Raw genomic sequence first — 22,308 nt, 5'->3', positions numbered from 1 at the left:
CCTGGACTCTTGGAAATGTGTGCTATCACCACTGAAGTCTGTGACTCTGGTCCTTTTCTTGGCAGTTCTTTTAGTGCCTCTGCATCTCTGCCTGCTCCCTAGCAGACATGCAGGCCTCCACAAGTCCCTGAAGCCATGCAAAGGCAGTGGAAAACCCTGAGCAGAACCTCAGGCTCATCTGCCACGCCCTCTCCATTAGCCAGTGTTCTCCTGCGCACTCTGGATGTGGTGCTGGGTCACATGTCAGGCTACTCCTAGAAGTGGGCAGGTTTTCCTGGGCCATCCCTGAGGAGGCCAACTGCTGCCTGGAAGTCCTTGTGTTCTCCCCATCTCACTGCCACTACTGTCCTTCAGGATTTTTACCTGGACCTGGAAGTAGGACATCTATGTCTACCTGTCTCATCGTCCTTAACTCTCTCTCCTCTGCTTTTCAGAAAAATAGAGGTTTTCAGGAAAAATAGAGGTTTTTTTCCTTTATGTCCTCGTCTAGTCTGAAGGCATTTTCTTTGGGGTCATGATGGCAGAGAAATCATGTTTCAAAGTGATGATGAATGGAATGAGAGAAATAGAAAACACATCATTTAAACATTTTCAGAATAGCATTTCTGAAAAGAAAATTATATACCTGTAAACTAGTGTTTCTGCAAACCACACATCATTCTGAAGAAAAATGGAATCATATGAATGATGATAAATAACATTCTTCTGCTTCTCATCTTTCCCTCTTCTTTGGGGACTCTAGCCCCACTCAAAAATTTCTGCATTTATTTCTATGCTTCTTTCTCACATGTTTCTCTGTGTAGTGCGAATAGTATGACCAGTCCTCCTCCATGGCCTCTGCTCTCTGGGAAGCCCTGCTTATCCCTTCCATGGGTGTCGAGTATTGATGATGGAGCTGATGCTGATTGGCCAAGGATGCCGTTTCCAGTCATCTGTAAACAGAGTGTCTTCCGCTGCTCTAATGCTTAGTGCAGGGTCACTGGGGAACCTGACTGCTGTTCTTGTTCTGCTGCTGCTGCCAGTGGGGTAGACCATGCCTCTTGGTTGCTTCCTGCCCTGCGCTGGCGGCACTCAGAGTGAAGAATCATGCAGGGCCATGATGAAGTGGTCTCTGTCCTCCTGGTGTGCTAGTACTTAAAGTTTTGGGGATTTATGAGAATAAAAAGCTCATTTAGTATTCACTTGCCAGTCAGTTCTATGCACAGCAAATCTAACCCTGTTGCTCCTCCCTTTTGGTGACTGGGATGTTGCTATTGGGTCAAGCCTGATACAATTTCCTCTTTCAGAATATTTTTGTTTGTTTGGTCTTTGGAAACTTCTTCAATTTCTCATGCAAATACATAATCTGTAGGCTCTTCTGTTTTCCAAATACTGTATCACAGTGGTGGTAAAATTTATGCTCAATCTGAGGCTTCTACCTCCACATATAATTTAAATAAATTAAAGATTTACACATCTCTGTTTAAATCAATAAATATAAAAAGCATTACCTTATAAATGTTTTGGTCTTTTATTTTCTGGTTTGCCACATGGTTTCAACAATTTAAAGAAACCCTTAAAATATTTGAATCCTGTCTCCATTACTCCCGTTTCACGATAATGGAAATAACTGATAAAACAATCTCTGTGTGTGAGATTTTCTTTTAAGTAAAGACTTGTCTTTCAGATTTTTCTTCTCCTTGGGCTCTTTCTAAAGGCAGCATATTATACAGCATGTCCTTTGTTATGTTGGTTTGTATGACTTTCAAAGAATCTTTTGCTTTCAAATTGGGGAAAAGTAAATTAAATGTAGTGAGATGGAACAAAATGACCCTCCCCCAACTAAGATCATAAATAATCTATTGGAAGATTGCACATCTATCCTGGTTGACTCAGACAGAGCCATTCTCAGCTAATGTGTGGGCTCCTGGTGGTAAAAGCAGGAACAAGTAGGAGTCAATGTTTCTTTAGCAAATAATGTCAGTTATTTCTCAAGGTTCTCAAGAAGTAGCTTTAAAAGCATCTAATATGAGAGACATGTTTCCTTCATGTGAGAATAGTGGACTGAGCCTCCCTAGGATAAATAATTAATTGATTAACTAATAATGAATTAATTCCTGCTGTGATGAGATGTGCTTGCCTTTAGTCAGGGAGGAGCTTAGCACCAGGCTTCTGTGGAAATAAATGAAGACCAACCAAATGGGAACAAGCAAAGGCTATTTATTCAGAGCTTATGGAAGTCAGCTATCATCTCTTCCATTTTGGCAGAAAGTCAAAGGTAGGCAGAGGAGTGGGAAAATTTACAGTGATAAAAATAAAGCTTCAAATACACCCAATATTCCCTGAATTGAGACTGTTGGCCTGGGGAAGCTTGGGTGGGCTGACTAGAAGCAGGGCAGCCTATGTGATTGGTTTGGGTTACATGTTTGGCTTTTTGTGGCTGGTCCCAAGGTAGAAGGGGGACAAAAATTAAGGGATATATCAGTTATTAATCAAATTGTGGCTATTTGGGCTAATTGTTACAGGAGTTGCTGTTTGGTTTCTTGGGTTGGTGGCTGGAGCTGGTGATCTGACCTCTTGCAAGTCTGGCTTCCAGGGCTGGTTGCTGTAGACCACGTGTTGGTGGTTGCTGCAGATGGTGGGTCATAGTTCTCTTTTTGTATCTGAGCTGCTCACGATGTGCTTTTATATTCAATCTCTTATTTCACTTCTGGAGAACCAACCAAAATCAAGCTCTATACTGTTTTTCTTCACACAATTACAGCTCTGAGCTCATCCATCCTTTTGAAGCCTGCAGGAGCTATTGGCAAGATAAAAACTTCATGAACTTCAGCTGATACAGAAACCATAGGAATTTTCAGAAACCAATTGGAATAGAGGGTTAGCCTTGCTTAAATGGTTGAGGGAGGGGCTCTTTGGAGGAGGGAGGTGGAATGCTGGCTAAGAGACAGTGGCTTCCAGATAGGCTGAGAGGAGATGCCATGGGAGAGTTGGGATGATGAGAGAATTAGTCAGAAGGGAGTATCTATGTGTGGCAACCGCCCAAGGCCTAAATTCTCACCTCTTGGATTTTCCTTGAGTTTCTCTGAGTAAATGGGCTAGAAATAGAGCCCCAGTTCCCAGTCTTCTTTCTCTGGTTTGCTTTGAGATGCTTGTCTGATTCCTTAGTGAAAGAAGCACGTATACCTCTCATTAGTGTAGCTTCAGTAGGGTAGGATGCGTGGCGGTGCTGGAGATGGGCACAGTCCACATCAGCTGGCTGCGCCTTGGATGAGGAAGGCTGAGTGCTCCCTTGAGTGCTCCCTTTAGCCTGCCAGTCAATGAAGACTATTAGCTGGAAAGGTTCATAGGCAATCAGGCACCTCCCTTGAGTAGGGGCAGCAAAGCCCCTTTCCATGGTCTTTTTTTTTTTTTTTTTTAATTTTATTGAAGTATTGTAGATTTATAATGTTCTGTTAATGTCTTTTATACAGCAAAGTGACCCAGTTACACATAATATATATTATTTTTCATATTCTTTTCCATTATGTTTTGTCACAGAATATTGAATATACTTCCCTGTGCTACACAGTATAGTTTTGTTGTTTACCCATTCTATGTATAGTAGTTCATCCCTGCTAATCCCAAATGCCCAATCTTCCATTCCCTTACCCAGCCTCCCCCTTGGCAACAAGTCTGCTCTTTAAATCTGTGAGTTTGTTTTTGTCTTGTAGATATATTCATTTGTGTAATATTTTAGATTCCATTCCATATGTAAGTGATATCATATGATATTTGTCTTTCTTTGATTTCTTTCTCTAGGTCAATTCATGTTGCTACAAATGACATTATTTCCTTCTTTTTTATGGCTGATTAATATTTGATCACATATATATGCTATATCTTTTGTATCTATTTGTCTGTGTATGGACATTTAGGTTGTTTGCATGTTATGGCTATTGTAAATAGTGCTGCTACGAACATAGAGGTACATGTATCTTTTTGAATTATAGTTTTGTCTGGGTGTATGCCCAGGAGTGGGATTCCTGGATAATATGGCAACTCTATTTTTAGTTTTCTAAGGAACCTCCATAGTCTTCTCCATAGTGGCTGCACCAATTTATAACTCACCAATTGTACTTTGCCAACAAAGGTCCGTCTAGTCAAGGCTATGGTTTTTCCAGTAGTCATGTATGGATGTGAGAGTTGGACTATAAAGAAAGCTGAGTGCCAAAGAATTGATGCTTTTGAACTGTGGTGTTGGAGAAGACTCTTTAGAGTCCCTTTGATAGCAAGGAGATCCAACCAGTCCATCCTAAAGGAAATCAGTCCTGAGTATTCACTGGAAAGACTGATGCTGAAGCTGAAACTCCAATACTTTGGCCACCTGATGTGAAGAACTGACACATTGAAAAAGACCCTGATGCTGGGAAAGACTGAAGGTGGGAGGAGAAGGGGATGACAGAGGATAATATGGTTGGATGGCATCACTGACTCAATGGACATGAGTTTGAGCAGGCTCTGGGAATTGATGATGGACAGGGAAGCCTGGCATGTTGCAGACTGTGCGGTCTCAAGGAGTCAGACACGACTGAGTGACTGAACTGAACTGAACAGTGTAAGAGTGTTGTATTTTTTCTCCACACCCTCTCCACATTTGTTATTTGTAGACTTTTTAAAGCTATTCTGACTGGTGTGAAGTGATACCTCATTGTAGTTATGATTTGCATTTCTCTGACAGTTAGTGATGTTAAGCATCTTTTCATGAGTCTTTTGGCTATCTGTATTTCTTCTTTGGATAGATGTCTATTTAGGTTTTCTGACCATTTTTCAAGTGAGTTGTTTGGGTTTTTGTTATTGTTGTTGTTGAGTTGTATGAGCTGCTTGTATATTTTGGAAATTAAGCTCTTGTCGGTTGCATCATTTGCAAATATTTTCTCCTTTTCCATATTTTTTTTCATTTTGTTTATGGTTTCCTTTGCTGTGCAAGCTTGTAAGTTTGACTAGGCCTCATTTGTTTATTTTTGTTTTTATTTCTATTGCTTTGCATTTTCCCTGATCTTATTCTCAGGCTCCTTGGCAAAGACAGGGTAAACCCAGAACCACTTGGGCAATTTTAAATACCACGGCCCCCTCACAACAAACATAAAAACAAAACAGAACAAAATTGAAGCTAGACTAAAGATAAAACTTCCCTAAATTATAACAGCCCTTATTTGAGTACAGATTACCCAAATACATAATGTCTCTACTCTGGCTTTGATATAGGAGTTGAAACAAAACTGAGCCAGATTTGTTTACTTTTGATGGGTAGGTTTTCTTTGCTGGATATTATTTTTACTGATTAAAAAGAGAAACTTTTTTTTAAAGAAAGTGGCCATAATATCCAAGGCATCAAACTTATAAATAGATTTTTTAGAATGATGTTTTTCATGGTGAAAAACATTCAGATTTGATTTACTTAATCAAAAGAAGATTTCTGAGGATTAGTTAAACTTAAGTCATTTAGGGTAGGGTACACTGAATTATAAAAAGAAACCAGTTCTTCAGATATTTGAAGATTTGTGTTTATACTTTTAATTCTACCAAAATACAGTTATAAATTTATATAGTCCTTCCATGATGTGAGTATGGATTTTATTAAGTCATACTGTTTTCTGACTCAAGTAGTTTTGATTGTAGATTAAATCAAGTTTAATTTAGATGATGCTACTGAAAGTTAGGGCTTCCCTGGTGGCTCAGAGGTTAAAGCGTCTGCCTGCAATGCGGGAGACCAGGGTTCGATCCCTGGGTCTGGAAGATCCCCTGGAGAAGGAAATGGCAACCCACTCCACTATTCTTGCCTGGAGAATCCCATGGACGGAGGAGCCTGGGGGGCTACAGTCCACGGGGACGCAAAGAGTTGGACATGACTGAGTGACTTCACTTTCACTTTCTTTCACTGAAAGTTAGGGCAGTCCTGTTTGAGTAGTACCTTCACAAAGCGAACTGTTTCACCCGTCTATCTGTATGGATCACATATTTGGGATTGACAAGCTTACCAGAACACACAAATAACTGGAGACCCAGATATACTAATCTGTGGTCAGAGCAGAACTTAGAACTCTGAAGAATTTCAAAGGGGAGGAGAGGGCAAAACCTCAGACTAAGTGACTTGGCTTGGGTGACTGGTCCCACAGAAAAAGGCAGATATCCTCTTATTGAACTATCCTCTGTGTATGATGTCAAAACAATATGAGCAGTACAGTTGAGATATAGTGCTGAGCCACATAAGGATTAGTATAGAACTCTTTAAATTCTACCTACTTTTAAGATAGCACCAGATTCAGAGTCTGGGACAAGACCAAACACAGGGGAACACAGTGATCCCAGTTTCAAAGACTAAGGGGGTGTCAGAGCATGAGGCCAAGTAGATGCTGGAGAAGATGGGAGAACCTGGGGCAAGCACTGTGGAGACTGATTGGGAAATTTGGCTCAGAGAAACTAACTGCCAAAAATAATGGTAAATGCTAGTCAAAGTTTCTTCAAGGAGAGGTTGGGGTAATGTTTTGAGCACACTGTTCTAGTGTCTTTAGAAATTCATTGTTGTTATTTGAGTCACATCCCTTCAGTTATTTGAGGGGATGCATGTGTCCACGCTTCTCTTATTAATACATGTACTTACCATGCTTTGGCACATGACTTTTCTGATATTTTCTAGACCTGTTCTATATGCTGCTTATTGGTCATATAGATGAGAGCTTGTGCCTTACTAAATTACCAAATAATGCAGGTACTTGCTTGTATATAGCCAGTCAGTGAGCATCTCAAAATGACTCTGAATTCATGTGATTGCTGGGTAGGAAGGACAAATGACAGACACACTGTTCTCTCTTCTGTCCAGTGCCCCCAGGATAACTTTCTGATGATTTCAAAATTATAATATCCTCACCCCAACACTTCATCTCCCTCACTTTCCACCCTCACTTCCAAACACTGATGACATAGGTCTAAGAGGCTGGTTAATCTTTATCTTCAATTTTTTCCCCGTCTATCTCATATTCCATTAATACCCAGTCACTTATGTGTCTGTTCAATTTGCCCTTTGCCATATTGCGACTGATGCAAAGAGCCAATTCATTGGAAAAGACCCTGATGATGGGAAAGTTTGAGGGCAGGAAGAGAAGGGGGAAACAGAAAATGAGACTGTTGGATGGCATCACCAATTCAATGGACATGAGTCTGAGCAAACTCTGGGAGATAGTGAAGGACAGGGAAGCCTTGCATGTTGCAGTCCATGGGATTGCAAAGAGTTGGACATGACTCAGCCACTGAACAATAATATTCCAACTGACTGTAGTCTGGTAACTGTCATGTTGAACTTAGATTTTTTCAGTTATCTTCTAGTAGGTCCTGCTGCTGGCAATATCTCTCCTCCTGAAAGTCTCTCTCCTCCTGAAACCAATTATATTCGGATGGTTTCCTCCTTAAGATCCACAGTTCTTACTGGTTCAGGCACTTCTGCATTATGTGCTAGATGTTTCACCAATGAATCCCACCTCCTGGCTTGTGTTGTTTCCCTTCTCCCTGCATCCTGACCCCTGTACTTGGGTAAAGCCTTTTCCTGACCCCACTTCACGTGGCCTGAGATGGTCTCTCCTCTGCTCTGCCATTCTAATTCTGCCATTAGGCCAAGCCCAACTCAACACTCATATTCACTGGGAAGTTTTTCCAGTTGAACTCTAGTCCACATTTCCTCTTTCTATCAGTTCCCTGTTTCATCATACATAACCTGCATTGCCACGGAGCTTCACCAATTTGAAAAAAATACTTTCATAGACAGTCTATGCTACTATGTAGTATAGTCTCTAAAGTTAGTACCTATTAAGCCAATTTTCTTAGCTGTGGTTAAGTTTTGTTTAAAAAACATGAATTTTATTTCAACTGGAGGGACTTCTCTTCCTTTATTTTGGGTTGAGGCTAGTGGTTAGTGCAGCATGTACAGATTAGACTTTTATTTAATGTTTAAAGGAATATGTATTTCTTCAATTGGAGACAGATTCAATTGGTGACAGAAATGAGAATAGAAGTTTTATGTAAGGATAGGAATAAATTGAGCCTAATGATTATACTTGTATCAAATTATTGAACCTGAGAAAAGATATAAACTGTATTGAATCAACAGCAACACTATCAGGTATCTTCTATGTTATAGACTAGAAAATGATTCAGTTGGATTATTTTTTTGTTTTCAGAACATCTAACAAGTAATGATTTTCTATTTATGAGAAATACTTTTGAACATTTTGATTTATTCAGTCATATATTTGTAAAAAATATGTTTATTGGCAAAATATGTTTATTGGCTCAGCTAAGAAAATACTGAAGAATTTTTCATTCAAGAAAGGGTTTCTTTTAATTATACATTAACTCAGGAACATAGGAAACCATTTTAGCATCTTTTAAAAATAGCCTTGTGGAAATCAAAAAGCTGTTTGAGTGAGGAGGTCTATATTTTAATATTTCTTAAAAAATTATGTTAGACTCTTTCATGTTGCAAGGAATAAAACATTATTAGCAATCTTGTTTAGTGGGTGTTTCTGGGAGATGCAGAAGTAAATGAGGCAAGGAACTGTTTCCACTGCTGCAGACAGGCCCTGAGGAGGCCCGGGAGCTGTGCAGGACACCACAGCTACAGACATCCTCTCCAGTGTCAGGGCCTTAGCAACTCTCTCTGCCAGTCACCAGCAATGATCCCTCTGCTCTCCTCTTTACCTTATGGATTCAAATTATGAATTCTGCTGTCTTCTTATCTCTGTTGCCTCTGGAATCTCTGGATTCCTCCACTGCTATCTGTTCCATATATCCATTGACTCCTTCAAGTTATGTCTAAATTTCCTTAAAAAACAACAACAACAACAACAACAACAAAACCCCTAACAGACCCTGTATTTTTTCACCCACTTCATGAGACAAGGCTATTTACAGCCTGCTAGAGTTTGGACACCAAACCTTGGTTCAAGTCGCTATGGTCAGAGTTCGAGGAGTCGTGTTGTTCAAAGCAGGACTCATCTGATTGATAATTTTATCCTAGGCTAGAGTTGGCTCTACAGGACCAAGGCCTTTGTTTCATCAGAGTCTCAGAATAGCTAGATGTGGGGATGCTGCAGCTTCATGCTGAGAAACTCACAAGACTAATCTAAAAGCTGGAATATTGACATATGTATTGAAAGTGAGAAATCTGGTTATCATGCAGATCAGATTATTGTGACTGCCTGGGCAATTTGTTTCTTCTCCCTGCAGGCAGAGCTAAACCATAGGCAAGTTAGCTAGACAACTGGCCAGGTTTGCAAGGTATAAATTTGTCTAAACAGTTTTGGATTTCCACATGTGACTCTTACCAAAACCAGCCAAATGGACATTGGTTCTACTTCTGATTCAATAGGTTACTACTTAGTAGAGATTTCTTGAATGTGAAAGTTCTCGATTATACCTTTTGGTGAAAATAAAGATCAGTCCTTGTCAGTAATAATCTATTTCTATGAGTTCTTTTCCAAAATAAATAACCACATTACATTTTCGACTGAGAGATAGAGCCCCAAACTCTGAAATATCATGGTTCCTCAAAGTACAAGACAGAAAGCATTTGCCTCTGAATTTTCTGTCTTTCTCTCTTATTCTGGGGGCACAAGCATCCTTTGTCCTTCTTCCATCCTAGGTGTTGTAGCTTTATCTATGTTAATGAATTGAAGTGAAATGTAAGTCACTCAGTTTTGTCCAACTGTTTGCAACCCCATGGACTATACAGTCCATGAAATTCTCCAGGCCAGAATACTGGAACGGGTAGCCATTCTCTTCTCCAGCGGCTCTTCCCAACCCAGGAATCAAACCCAGGTCTCCCGCATAGCAAGCAGATTCTTTACTAGTTGAGCCACATATGTTTATACCTAATCCAAATTCAATGAGGCCCTATATCAACCTGTTCTGGGATGGTAGATGGTACACTCAAAATCAGTCTCTTCCTGAAATGCTTCAGACATTGATTTGTTAGAACCATTCATTTAATGTTAGCAGTCTAATTCCAGACATTCATGTAAGATTTTGATTCTTTCACTGTATCTTAAATCAATCATATATTTAAAGCCTAGGAGCCTTTGGACCATTTTAAGAGGATTTTACATATTTTTGATCTGATCATTTACCTGTTACTTCAATAAGCATGTGGTACTACAGGAAATTGTTCAAATATGTGGCCCTCTGTTGATTTCAAAGCCTAATTCTTTGAAAGCCAAACTATTTCCTAGTTCTTCACAAGCCCCCTTATCTGTTTTTTTCTGCTAAAGTCATCAGCAGCTTGAGGCCTGGGTGGAGTCTTAATGCCAAGACCTGGTATCCTGGCATACAGCTGCTACTTAGTTGAGGTTCATTGAATGTGAGAATTCTCTGTTGCCAATATATCCTGGTGATTTCTGTAACTGCCTATAGATGCAGATTGAGAATAGATTTAAGGAGTTAGTGAATTTAGCAGAGGAGTTAGCTTAAATCCTTTAATGTGTAAAATGAACACTACCACAGCAAGAAACATACCTTCCTTTTCTGTTAGGAATATGATTTCAATATTGATTCAATTTCATATTTGAAAGTAAATTGACAGAATATCAGCCTACATTACAAGGAAATGTCATAGCATATTGCTTAAATATTTGGAGTTGAACACTTCATTAAGAAGTATGAAATGATCCCCAGGCCAGCTAATGCCAGGGGATATTTATTGTGATGGAGGCAGAAAAAGGATAAAACTTCTTTGGACATGTTTGCTCTTTGTGTGTGGCAATGATTTATCCTAATCTGTGACTGTCCTTAATTTCTAGAGGATGATTATGGCCTTTGCTTCTTGTAAGAGAGCTGTGTTTTGACATTTTTCAATGACTTTAAATGAATATATATTAAAATATGTATTTTTTTGTGTGTGTATGTATATATATTTTTTCTTCTGTGTGGCCATCAAAGTGTAAGCAATTACTCTCTCTTTTTAAGAACCATTATCTACTATTAGCTGCAGTACAAAGTGTGCTCTTATATATTATCTGGTGTACTAATTAAATTGAATGGGTTAGTGAAAACCTATTCACAGTGTTGGAACTAATGACCCTGTGCATTAGTAGTGATAAAGAAGGCACATTCGAAGACAAATGTCTTGTTTTAATAGCACTATTGTACCATTTGAATAAAGAGAGTGGCATTTCTTTCAAATTGTCTGTAAGTAAAGTCTGTCATTATATGAATAGTAAGGTATCCTCTATGTCTCCAGACTAACTAATGTTTAGTAAATATTTTTCCTTTGTTGATTATATCCATTTAGGGACTGTAAAATCATTGCTGCTAATGTAATTCTAAATGGGTATTGATACCAGTTATGGTTATTATACTGTTGAAAAATCAGGCAATATGGGAGCCTTATAATTACATTAGAAGAGATAGCGTATATGTACTTTTTAAAAACTAGCAGTACAAATTAACAACTGGAATCTGTATTCAAGACCTCAGGACAAAATAGACATTAAATAAAATCATTTAGTAATGTGAGCTTTATAAGTAATGTTTACTTTGTTAATAGCTATGTCTCCAGCACTTAAAAGAATGCCTGTTAAATGGTACATTATCAATAAATATTTGTTGAATATTGAAGTCATATATAGCATCCTATGATCCTTCTTCACATGAATAGATCAAGTTTATTTATATCTCAGTCCATTTGGTCTTCCAAGACAGAAATACCAAAGACTTAGTGGCTTTAATAACAAAAGTTCATTTCACACAGTTCTGTAGGCTGGAAGTCCAAGATCAAGATGCCAGTAGAATATCAGGTATGAAACGAGTTGCCAGTCCAGGTTCGATGCACAATACTGGATGCTTGGGGCTGGTGCACTGGGACGACCCAGAGGGATGGTATGGGGAGGGAGGAGGGAGGAGGGTTCAGGATGGGGAACACATGTATACCTGTGGCAGATTCATTTTGATATTTGGCAAAACTAATACAATTATGTAAAGTTTAAAAATAAAATAAAATTAAAAAAAAAAAAGATGCCAGTAGATTCGGTATCCAGTGAGAGATTGCTTCCTGGCTCATAGATGGCTATCCTTTTGCTGTAATCTTACATGGCAGAAAGGGTAAGCAGAGGGAGCTCACTGAGGGATGAAGGGTCTCTTTTGTAAGGCACTAAATTAAAAGATGCTTATTCCTTGGAAGGAAAGATATGACCAACCTAGATAGCATATTCAAAGCAGAGATATTACTTTGCCAACAAAGGTTCGTCTAGTCAAGGCTATGGTTTTTCCAGTGGTCATGTATGGATGTGCGAGTTGGACTGTGAAGAAAGCTGAGCACCGAAGAATTGATGCTTTTGAACTGTGTGTTGGAGAAGACTCTTGAGAGTCCCTTGGACTGCAAGGAGATCCAACCAGTCCATTCTGAAGGAGATCAGCCCTGGGATTTCTTTGGAAGGAATGATACTAAAGCTGAAACTCCAGTGCTTTGGCCCCCTCATGCGAAGAGCTGACTCATTGGAAAAGACTGTGATGCTGGGAGGGATTGGGGGCAGGGGGAGAAGGGGACGACAGAAGATGAGATGGCTGGATGGCATCACCAACTCGATGGACATGAGTTTGAGTAAAATCCGGGAGTTAGTGATGGACAGGGAGGCCTGGCATGCTGCAATTCATGGGGTCGCAAAGAGTTGGACATGACTGAGCAACTGAACTGAACTGAATCCCATTCATGGCTTCCCTGGTGGCTCAGTGGTAAAGAATCTGCCTGCCAATGCAAGTTTGATCCCTGGGTCAGGAAGATCCCCTGGAGAAGGAAATGGCAACCCACTCCAGTATTCTTGTTTGGGCAATCCCATGGACAGAGGAGCCTGGTGGCCTACAGTCCATGGGGTCACCAAAGAGTTAGACATGACTTAGGGACAAAACAACAATCCCATTCACCAGGGCTTTGCCCTAATCACCTCCTGAAGACCCTACCTCCAAATAACATCACACTGTGGAAGAGGTTTCAATTTATGTATATTGGGAGGACACAATATTCATTCTATGGCAATTTCCAAACTACTTACTGTCTTAGCTTATTAGGATTAAACTTGAAATATACATTAAAAATGTTGAGTACCTCTCCTCAAATATTAAATAGTAATGCGTTCCTTGTTAAAAACTTGTGAAACTAGGTTCTAAGAAGTGAGGAAGTTTGGCTGCAGTAGTATGGCTATGAAACAACATAGCTGTCCCCTGGTTTCATACTTTTAGATTTGACCTCTGTGTGAAACATGCCCCACTCACTGCTGAAGGAGATAACAATGTCAGGACTCCATCTGTGTAAAAAATAGAATCAGAATATAGCATCTACCTGTAGGTAACTGATAAGTTTAATAAAACTAAGCTAGGTTTGTATTGGAGAAATGTTTCACAGTGAAGGAACTAAGGTAATTTACTTGCAGTAAGCAGTACAGTGTTAGAACACCATGAAAAGACATTATATGCCAATATTTAGCTAGCTCTCATGGAATCATTTAATGATTATTATGACAATCTGATGTTAAAAACACTAGGTCTGAGAAGATGAATTAAATTATCTGATATTTTTGAGGCTCTAGATACTTTAAAATTCCATTGCAGTGACAAATGACTCCAATTCCCTGTAGGTTTCAACCATGTTGATATGCCATGTGGATTGCCTGTATCTCTGACATAGAGGGAAAAGAAAGAGCCCCAGGCTAAAGGCACAATCCGTTCCTGGGCTCTACCATACTATTGGCACAAGGTAAGGAGCAATAGGGTCAACAGAAATACCTGGTGGTTCTTAAATCTTCTGTTTCAATGTGGCAAGTTTTACTTTTGCTGGCCAAAGCAGAGGTCAGGCTCAACTCCAGTGAAGCAAGGAGGTATATTTATTGCCATAAAAGGTACTTAAAGTCACATGACAATGCATGCTGATGTTGATGTAGGATTCCTCTTGTGGAAAGGAGGGATAAGTAATTAGAAACAGGCCACATTGTACTACTCCTTCTGTATTAGTTTCCCAGAGTCGCCATAACAAAGAAGCCCAATCTGGGGGCTTAACACTCCCAGTTCTGGAGGCTGGAAATGAGAAATTGAGGACTTAACAGGGCCATGATCCTCTGAGACTCAGGGTAGAATCCTTCTTTGCCTCTCCTGGCTTCTGGTGGTAGCGTTCAGCCTTGGCATCCCTTGGATTGCAGCTTCACCACTCTCCTTTCTAACTGTTGTCATGTGGTATTCTCCCTGTGTGTCTTTCTATTTCTGACTGTTGTCACTTGGTATTCTCCCTGTGTGTCTTTCTGTTCATGTGGCATCTTCCCCTTTTTTATATGGACACCGGTTACAGTGGTTTAGGGGTCCATTGTACTCATCTTAACTTGATTCTCCCTGCAAAGAATCTGTTTCCAAATAAGGTCACATTCACAGATACCAGGTTTAGGACTTTAACATATCTTTTGGAGGCACACAATTCAACCAATACACTGCCCTAAGCTTATTTCCCAGCTTGGGTTTTTTTTTTTTTAAGTTTTGGCTACACTGGGTCATCATTGTGGTGCGTAGCCTCAGCGGTTGCTGTGTGGGGGCTCTTTAGTTGTGGCACATGAGTTTCTCTAGTTGCAGCACATGGGCTTAGATGCCCTGTGGCATGTGGGATCTTAGTTCCCAACCAGGGATCGAACATGCATCCCCTGCATTCGAAGGTATATTCTCAATGACTGGACCACCAGGGAAGTCCCCCACTTCTTATAATGAGGTCCTCTCTCTTCCTCTACCTGTCACCCTCATTCCAAACCATTTACTTTGTTCTAAATCTCTTATTTGTGTTCTATGATTGATGGATATCTTGTTTGTATCTCTTTGCCAGTGTCTCCTATTTCATAATCGAATTGGACAGTGTTGGTCCAAGTATAACCACTTAGTTAAATTTATTCCTGTTCTTACATAATCTAATAGAACTAGATGCAAGATAAATCAATGGATTTTAATGTAACGGGATTTGAAAAGGGCACTAATATGATTTCAGATTCTTCACTGTAACCAGTCTTTGAGACACCACCACTTGTCCACTTTGGGTTATATCAAAAAAATAATATTCACAATATTCTGGCAAGTCTAGGAAAATGCTTACCAGCCTTTACACAGGATTTACAATAGATTGCAATGGGCCTGGTCCATTGCTCATCTCCTCTCTCCTTTATCTTCATCTATCCTCTGTGTTGGCTTCATCCTGACCAACTGTTACACAAGTTTAGTTCTTTCATGTGAAAACACTAGACACTTTGAAATTCCTGCCTTTCTTCCAACAGTATTTGCCATCAATGACCACTATTTTCTCTTGTTTTTCCTGACATCACACTATCCTGATTTTCTTCCTACTTCTTGGAAAACTTCTTTTACCTCCTTTGTAAACTCCTCCTTGTCTACTGCTGCTGCTAAGTCACTTCAGTCGTGTCTGACTCTGTGCGACCCCATAAACGGCAGCCCATCAGGCTCCTCTGTCCCTCCTCATCTAACTTCCCCTTAAATATTGGTGTTCCTCAGGACTCAATATTGGAGTTTTGCTCCTCTGTTTCTGCCCTCTCCTTGGGCAATCAATTATATTTACCCTTTGTTTTCAATTGCTGTCTACATGCTAATGACTCAAATCTCTACTTTTTATCTGATCCTTACCCCTGAGTTTGAGTACTCTTTATGTTAATGATTTTTGCAACTTTTTTCCTAGGCTGTCTCCAAAGCACCTGAAGCTCAGCCTACTCTGAACTCAGGTAAACATCTTATGTTTTAAACACTGCCCTCAGTGAATGTCATAGAAATTAGAAGCACTGACTCTGAAACAGTATGGGCAGACCAAATCCTGGTTCCAACACTTACTGGCTATGTGATTTATAGCAAACTATTTATCTTCTATGTTCCCATTTCTTAATTTTTATAATATGAATGTCAGTTGTACATACCTCAAAATTTGTTAATAAGGCTACATGTAGAAGGCTGAGAATGGTGTTAGACAAGTAGAAAATATCAGTGAATGTCAACTATTACTTTTTACCCTGATGTACCAACATGAAACCTGGGTGTCCTTATATGACAATCTTTATCCCATATCTGGATAGAACTCACTCCAGTAATTAATTTTCCTTGTCTATTCCTGGCTCCCTCTTGGCAGTCTCCACGATACAGCCAAATCTGTTACCAACAACTTGATTGTGTCACTGTCATTCATAAGACTCAATAATGGCTCCCTCACTAATGTTAGTAGTGGGGTTGAGCTCCCAGCATTGGGACAATGAGATGAGAGGCACTGGATGCTGAGCTGTCTGCTGCAGTTCTCCTCCAAGGAGAGACTGAGAAAGCATCAGATTCTACCCACAACCCAGCATGAGGCTCTTAAGATCTGAGGAGGAGGATCTGTCCTATATTCTTTTTCTTCTGATGATTCTTTCAAGGAAATTCAAAAATTCTGAGCCTGAAATAAGGGGAGTCTAAACAAAACAGGGACTTTCCTGGTGGCTCAGTGGTAAAGAATCTACCCGTCAATGCAGGAGACCCAGGTTGATCCCTAGGTCAGGAAGATCCCCTGGAGGAGCAAGTGACAACCCACTCCAGTTTTCTTGCCTGGAGAATCCCATGGACAGAGGAGCCTGGTGGGTTACAGTCCATGGGGTTGCAAAGAGTTGGACACTACTGAGTGACTGAGCCTGCACACATGCAGATAGGAACAGAACACTCAGATAATTAGTCAGGTGGGGGAAGATGTGACCTGGGTAAGCAAGAAAATGAAAAGGCTAATTATATTATCTCTTTGCAACATTCTTACTAAATGGTAGGACTTACTAGTGTTACCAGAGCAAAATTTTAATTGAAAGACTAATTTCTAATTTTTGCCATTTGCTGTTTAAATGTTAGTACTATAAAACCAAAACAACAACAAAAAAGATTCTTCAGTTGAGAATTTTACCTACAGCCTTGTGTCCACTCAAGAGAAATATTTCAGAATGAAATAGACCAGAGTGTTTGGCCCCTGGCGTGCTTTCCTAACAATTAAATCGGGCTGCCTCTGCCAGCCATTTCAAAGACATTTCCTGTTTGAAGTAGCCTGCCCACTCAGCGTGAGAGGATGTAGCTGATTATCCTCCCATAAACAAGGAAAAGGCCTTCAGGTGGTCTGACTTGGAAGAAAAACCTAGCTATGGGAGAGAGAGGAAGCTTCAGGGTAAAGAGAAAAAGTCATGAAGGAAGCCAGAAAAAGGAAATTTAGTGCATTAAATGAACTGGAGAAGATCCAAACAAATTGCAGTGGGAAAGTGCTGTTGGCATCCTCGTTCTGGGAACGCTGGGCCCCTTCTGTGGGTGAAGAAGTGAAGCTGCTCATCTCATCAAAACAAGCTAGTCAAGAAAATGTCAGACTTAGAGTACACTAGCAAGGCATTTTATTTTGAATGTTTTGATTATTTTGTGTAGTGACTAAAGCAGGATGTAAAGTGGAGGAAATCCTGAGATACCAAAAAAAAAAAAAAAAAAAAGTGCTGGATGTCACTAGACAGGCCAGAGAGACTTTATTTAAGACCATTGCAATAGGATGGAGAAGGAAATGGCAACTCACTCCAGTATTCTTGCCTGAAGAGTCCCATGGACAGAGGAGCCTGGCAGACCATGGTCCATGGGGTCGGGTCGCACAGAGTCAGACACGACTGAAGTGACTAAGCACTCATGCACACAATAGGGCAGACAGATGCAGCCTGAAATTAAAAGACACTTACTCCTTGGAAGGAAAGTTATGACTTTAGCATAACTATTATGCTATTGAAATAGTTATTTCAATAACTTTCATATTGAAATAGCATATTGAAAAGCAGAGACATTACTTTGCCAACAAAGGTCTGTCTAGTCAAGGCTATGGTTTTGCAGTGGTCGTGTATGGATGTGAGAGTTGGACTGTGAAGAAAGCAGAGCGCTAAAGAATTGATTCTTTTGAATTGTGGTGTTGGAGAAGACTCTTGAGAGTCCCTTGGACTGCAAGATCTAACCAGTCCATCCTAAAGGAGATCAGTCCTGGGTGTTCATTGGAAAGATTGATGCTGAAGCTGAAACTCCAATACTTTGGCTACCTCATGCGAAGAGTTGACTCATTGGAAAAGACCCTGATGCTGGGAGGGACTGGGTGCAGGAGGAGAAGGGGATGACAGAGGATGAGATGGCTGGATGGCATCACTGTCTCAATGGACATGAGTTTGAGTGAACTCCGAGAGTTGGTGATGGACAGGGAGGCCTGGCATGCTGTGATTCATGGGGTCGCAAAGAGTTGGACATGACTGAGCGACTGGACTGAACTGAACTGAACTGAGGGGTATGTTAAGTCCATCTTGGTCAATATGGGTTAGATTGTCTGATGGAGTGTTTTAAAGGCCAGTGAGACCAAGTAAAGATCTAAATGGTTGCTTCCCCAAACATTGAGTATACTCTGATCATGATCGTGAAACCTAACATGATGCTCAAAGCATAGCAGACACTCAAAACATTTTTGCTGAGTGAATAAATGAACACAAAATGAATAAATGATTTGATCACTCCATTCACCACCCCCATCCCCTGTTAGGAGTTGCTTTGTAAGTTTCTACTCTTGATAGATGGAAAAGACAAATTAATTATCTATATGAAATCCAAAGCTTCATTACTATGTTTGCCATTTTATTTGCTAATATTCAGTTGTTAAATACACTGGTAAACTGCTTTGAACTTCCTTAATGCAAGGTGCTATACAGTCATACAGGGCTTAACTGGTGGCTCAAAGGTTAAAGCGTCTGCCTGCAATGCGGGAGACCTGGGTTCGATCCCTGGGTCGGGAAGATCTCCTGGAGAAGGAAATGGCAACCCACACCAGTATTCTTGCCTGGGAAATCCATGGACGGAGGAGCCTGGTGGGCTATGGTCCATGGGGTCGCAAAGAGTCAGACACAACTGAGCGACTTCACTTCACTATACAGTCCTACATTTTAATTATAAAACCATCTCTTTAACAAAATAGACTGTTAATTTTCTTAGAATTCCTCTGAAACTCTCTGTAAAATTCCCCTAGAATTTTTCCTTCTACACTCTATAAATGTTATAGAAATAATACAGTTAAAGAAATTAAAAAATGAAAACCAAAATAAATAAATAAATGGTTGCTTCCCTAAAAATCAACTCACTAACTTAAATAATGCAAGGGAGGCATTGCTTCATGTAACTGAAACTTCTAAGTAAAGTTTGTTTTGATTCTGGGCAGAAAAAGTCTTCTAACCAAACAAGACCCTGTGCAGCTTTCCTAGGACAGACTCCCCCTTGTCCTCTGCTTGCCTCTTGCTTGTAGGAAAACTCTAGCCTCCTAAACCGTCTTCAAGTTCCAAAGAATGAATGTAATCAGAGAAGTGAGAAAATGCCGAAGCAGAGCAAAACAGCTAAGCAAGTCAAAATAATGATAGTTAGCCATTAAACAAAATCAGGGATCTTGAGTTACCCCTGGAGGTCTAAAGGTAATATTCTTAGCTATGTCCTTTGAGCTGTGTTGCAGATATTGAAACCCTTGCCAAATGGAAGAAGTTAATTGTATATTGCCCACAACCACATAGACCCCAGACCAGTTAGAACCAGAAAGTTGATGATGTTGACTCCCAATTACCTTACCACCAATCAATCAGAAGAATGTCCATGAGCTGATCACACACCCTGCAATACCCTGTTTTCAAAAACCTTTCCCTGAAAGCCAGCAGAGAGTTTGGGCCTTTTAAAAACAAGCTACCTAGACTCCTTGCTTGTGCCCTGCAGTAATGCTGTTTTTCCTTCCTTTTCTACAACCTGGTGTCAGTAGATTGGCTTTACTGTGAGAGGGTGAGCGGATCCTAGTTTGGTTTGGTGAGAATTCCTTTTTCTCAATATCTCTGCTTTGTTCCTTGATACTGACACCAGTGTGAGCATTTCTCCCTTAGAGTTTTAAGATGTCGGCTAGCAGTTTCCAGGTTAAAGCATTCTTCTCCACATCTGACAGGAAGGGAGTTTTGGCAGCAGCTCAGGCAAAGAAGGAGCTTTCTTTCCCTGAAGCCTGGCAAATATCTCCTCAAGCCCTTTGGGGCTCTTGTTGAGTCACATGTTTATCCCTGAAGCAGTCACATGGCCAGGGAGATAGACTTAGCTGATTTCCTTGAGTTAGGGGTAGATTCCATCAGTTTGCTTGAGCTGTTGTAACAAAGTGCCACAAAGTGTGTGACTTAATAGAAATTTATTCTCTTACAGTTTTGTAGGCAAGAAGTTCAAAATCAAGGTGTTGGTAGGACAACGATTTCTTGAAGGCTCTAGGGGAGAATTTGTAGCATGCCTTTCTCTTGACATCTGGTTTCTGCCAACAGTCCTTGGCATACCTTGGTTTGCAGCTGCACAACTCTTATTTCTGTCTCTGTTGCTACAAGGAATTCTTCTTCATGTGTTTATGTCCAAATTTCCCTCTTTTATTAAAGATACCAGTTATATTAGATTTGTTGTTGTTTAGTTGCTAAGTTGTTTAGTTGCTAATCTGACTCTATGTGACTCCATGGACTGTAGCCTACCTGGCTCCTTCTGTCCATGGGATTTTCAAGGCAAGAATACTGGAGTGGGTTGCCATTTCCTTCTCCAAGGGATCTTCTTGACCTTTGAGCTTACCTGAATGATCTCATCTTACTTGATTCTATCCACAAAGGCTCTGTTTCCTAATAAAAAAGTTACATTTTCAGGTACCGGAAGTTAGGACTCTGTGTGTGTGTCCATAATTTAATCCATAACAGGATGAATTCATTTATCAAGACTTCTTTGGTTATTAGAAGGGGTAAATGGATGCTGCAGAGGCAACAGAAAAACACTGATACATTACGTTAGAAATAGTCATAATTATAGCCATTCTGCTCTCTGATTTCCATTTCTTAGTTCAGGAGCCCTCTTTATATAAAATTCCCACTTCAGTAATTCTCCTTACAGGACCTCCCATCTACACACCCCACTGCCTCACTTCCCTATTTGGCTTGGATTGCAAGGTTTTCATTACAATCTCTCTTTTGCACATGCTCTCCATTTATAAGATTATTTCCATAAGCATATAATATATCATCATAGCTCCATTATTTGAAAAGTTCTCACCTGTCTTCATATTCCTCTGAAAGTTTTTGGTGATTTTTCTGCTTCCGTTGAGAACAAAACTTCATGAAAGAGCTAGACTCAGCTGGTCTCCACTGTCTGCTCCAATTGGACTCATCACCAAGACTCAATTTAAGCAGCTCTTGTAAAGTCCTTACCCACCTCTACCTTGTCAAACCCATCGGCCATTCTCAGTCTTTATCTTACCCTCTTGGCAGTTTTGATACAGTTGTTTACTTCCTTCTTTTGGAAACACCCTCTTCCACTTCAGGGAACCACACATTCTGAGAACTACGATTCACAGTTAGACCACCTGCTTGGAAGCGCTGGCCACCTCACTGGCTACTCCTCTCACTGCTTCTCTCTTCCTGACATCTAAATGTTGAAATGCCCCAGGGTGTGATCCTCAGCCTTCCATTCTCTCCAACTATACTCCAAACGTGATGTCAGTCATTCCATGGCTTTGTATGGCATTCAGTGCTCATGACTCCTTTATTTATATCTCTGGTCCTTACCTCTACCCTGAACTCATATTTTTGGCTACATATTTTTTATTCTGTTTAGATCTCTGCTAAGTATCAATAAAGGACAGAAATGGTATGGACCTAACAGAAGCAGAAGATATTAAGAAGAGATGGCAAGAATACACAGAAGAACTGTACAAAAAAGATCTTCATGACCAAGATAATCACGATGGTGTGATTACTCACCTAGAGCCAGACATCCTGGAATGTGAAGTCATGTGGGCCTTAGAAAGCATCACTAAGAACAAAGCTAGTGGAGGTGATGGAATTCCAGTGGAGCTATTTCAAATCCTGAAAGATGATGCTGTGAAACTGCTGCACTCAATATGCCAGCACATTTGGAAAACTCAGCAGTGGCCACAGGACTGGAAAAGGTCAGTTTTCATTCCAATCCCAAAGAAAGGCAATGCCAAAGAATGCTCAAACTACTGCATAATTGCACTCATCTCAAGTAGTAAAGAAATGCTCAAAATTCTCCAAGCCAGGCTTCAGCAATATGTGAACCATGAACTTCCACATGTTCAAGCTGGTTTTAGAAAAGGCAGAGGAACCAGAGATCAAATTGCCAACATCCGCTGGATCATGGAAAAAGCAAGAGAGTTCCAGAAAAACATCTATTTCTGCTTTATTGACTATGCCAAAGCCTTTG

General features: G+C 40.2%; 2 long non-coding RNA genes across 5 annotated transcripts in view; one reads left to right on the top strand and one right to left on the bottom strand.

Moving 5' to 3' along the window:
- The window catches only part of LOC123335099, a 459,666-nt gene that overhangs the window by 196,761 nt on the left and 240,597 nt on the right, over nucleotides 1-22,308 (top strand). For 3 of the 4 annotated variants that reach the window (XR_006641412.1, XR_006641410.1, XR_006641411.1), the window contains 2 exons: nucleotides 13,638-13,756; nucleotides 15,719-15,761. This is a non-coding gene — a long non-coding RNA (uncharacterized LOC123335099). Of the gene's footprint in view, nucleotides 1-1,843; nucleotides 2,258-13,637; nucleotides 13,757-15,718; nucleotides 15,762-22,308 lie in introns of those variants that run through there. The other variant, XR_006641413.1, reaches the window with a different exon arrangement.
- Nucleotides 2,184-21,353, bottom strand: LOC112586933. The gene is made up of 3 exons (XR_003111438.3): nucleotides 21,139-21,353; nucleotides 3,041-3,289; nucleotides 2,184-2,779 (listed from the first exon to the last, which is right to left on the bottom strand). It is a non-coding gene; the product is annotated as an uncharacterized LOC112586933 (long non-coding RNA).

This window comes from Bubalus bubalis, chromosome 9, assembly GCF_019923935.1.
Source record: "Bubalus bubalis isolate 160015118507 breed Murrah chromosome 9, NDDB_SH_1, whole genome shotgun sequence".
In the NCBI taxonomy this organism is placed as follows: Eukaryota; Metazoa; Chordata; class Mammalia; order Artiodactyla; family Bovidae; genus Bubalus; species Bubalus bubalis.
Note: the sequence above shows the minus strand (reverse complement) of the source record. Positions and strands in the feature narration are given on the sequence as shown.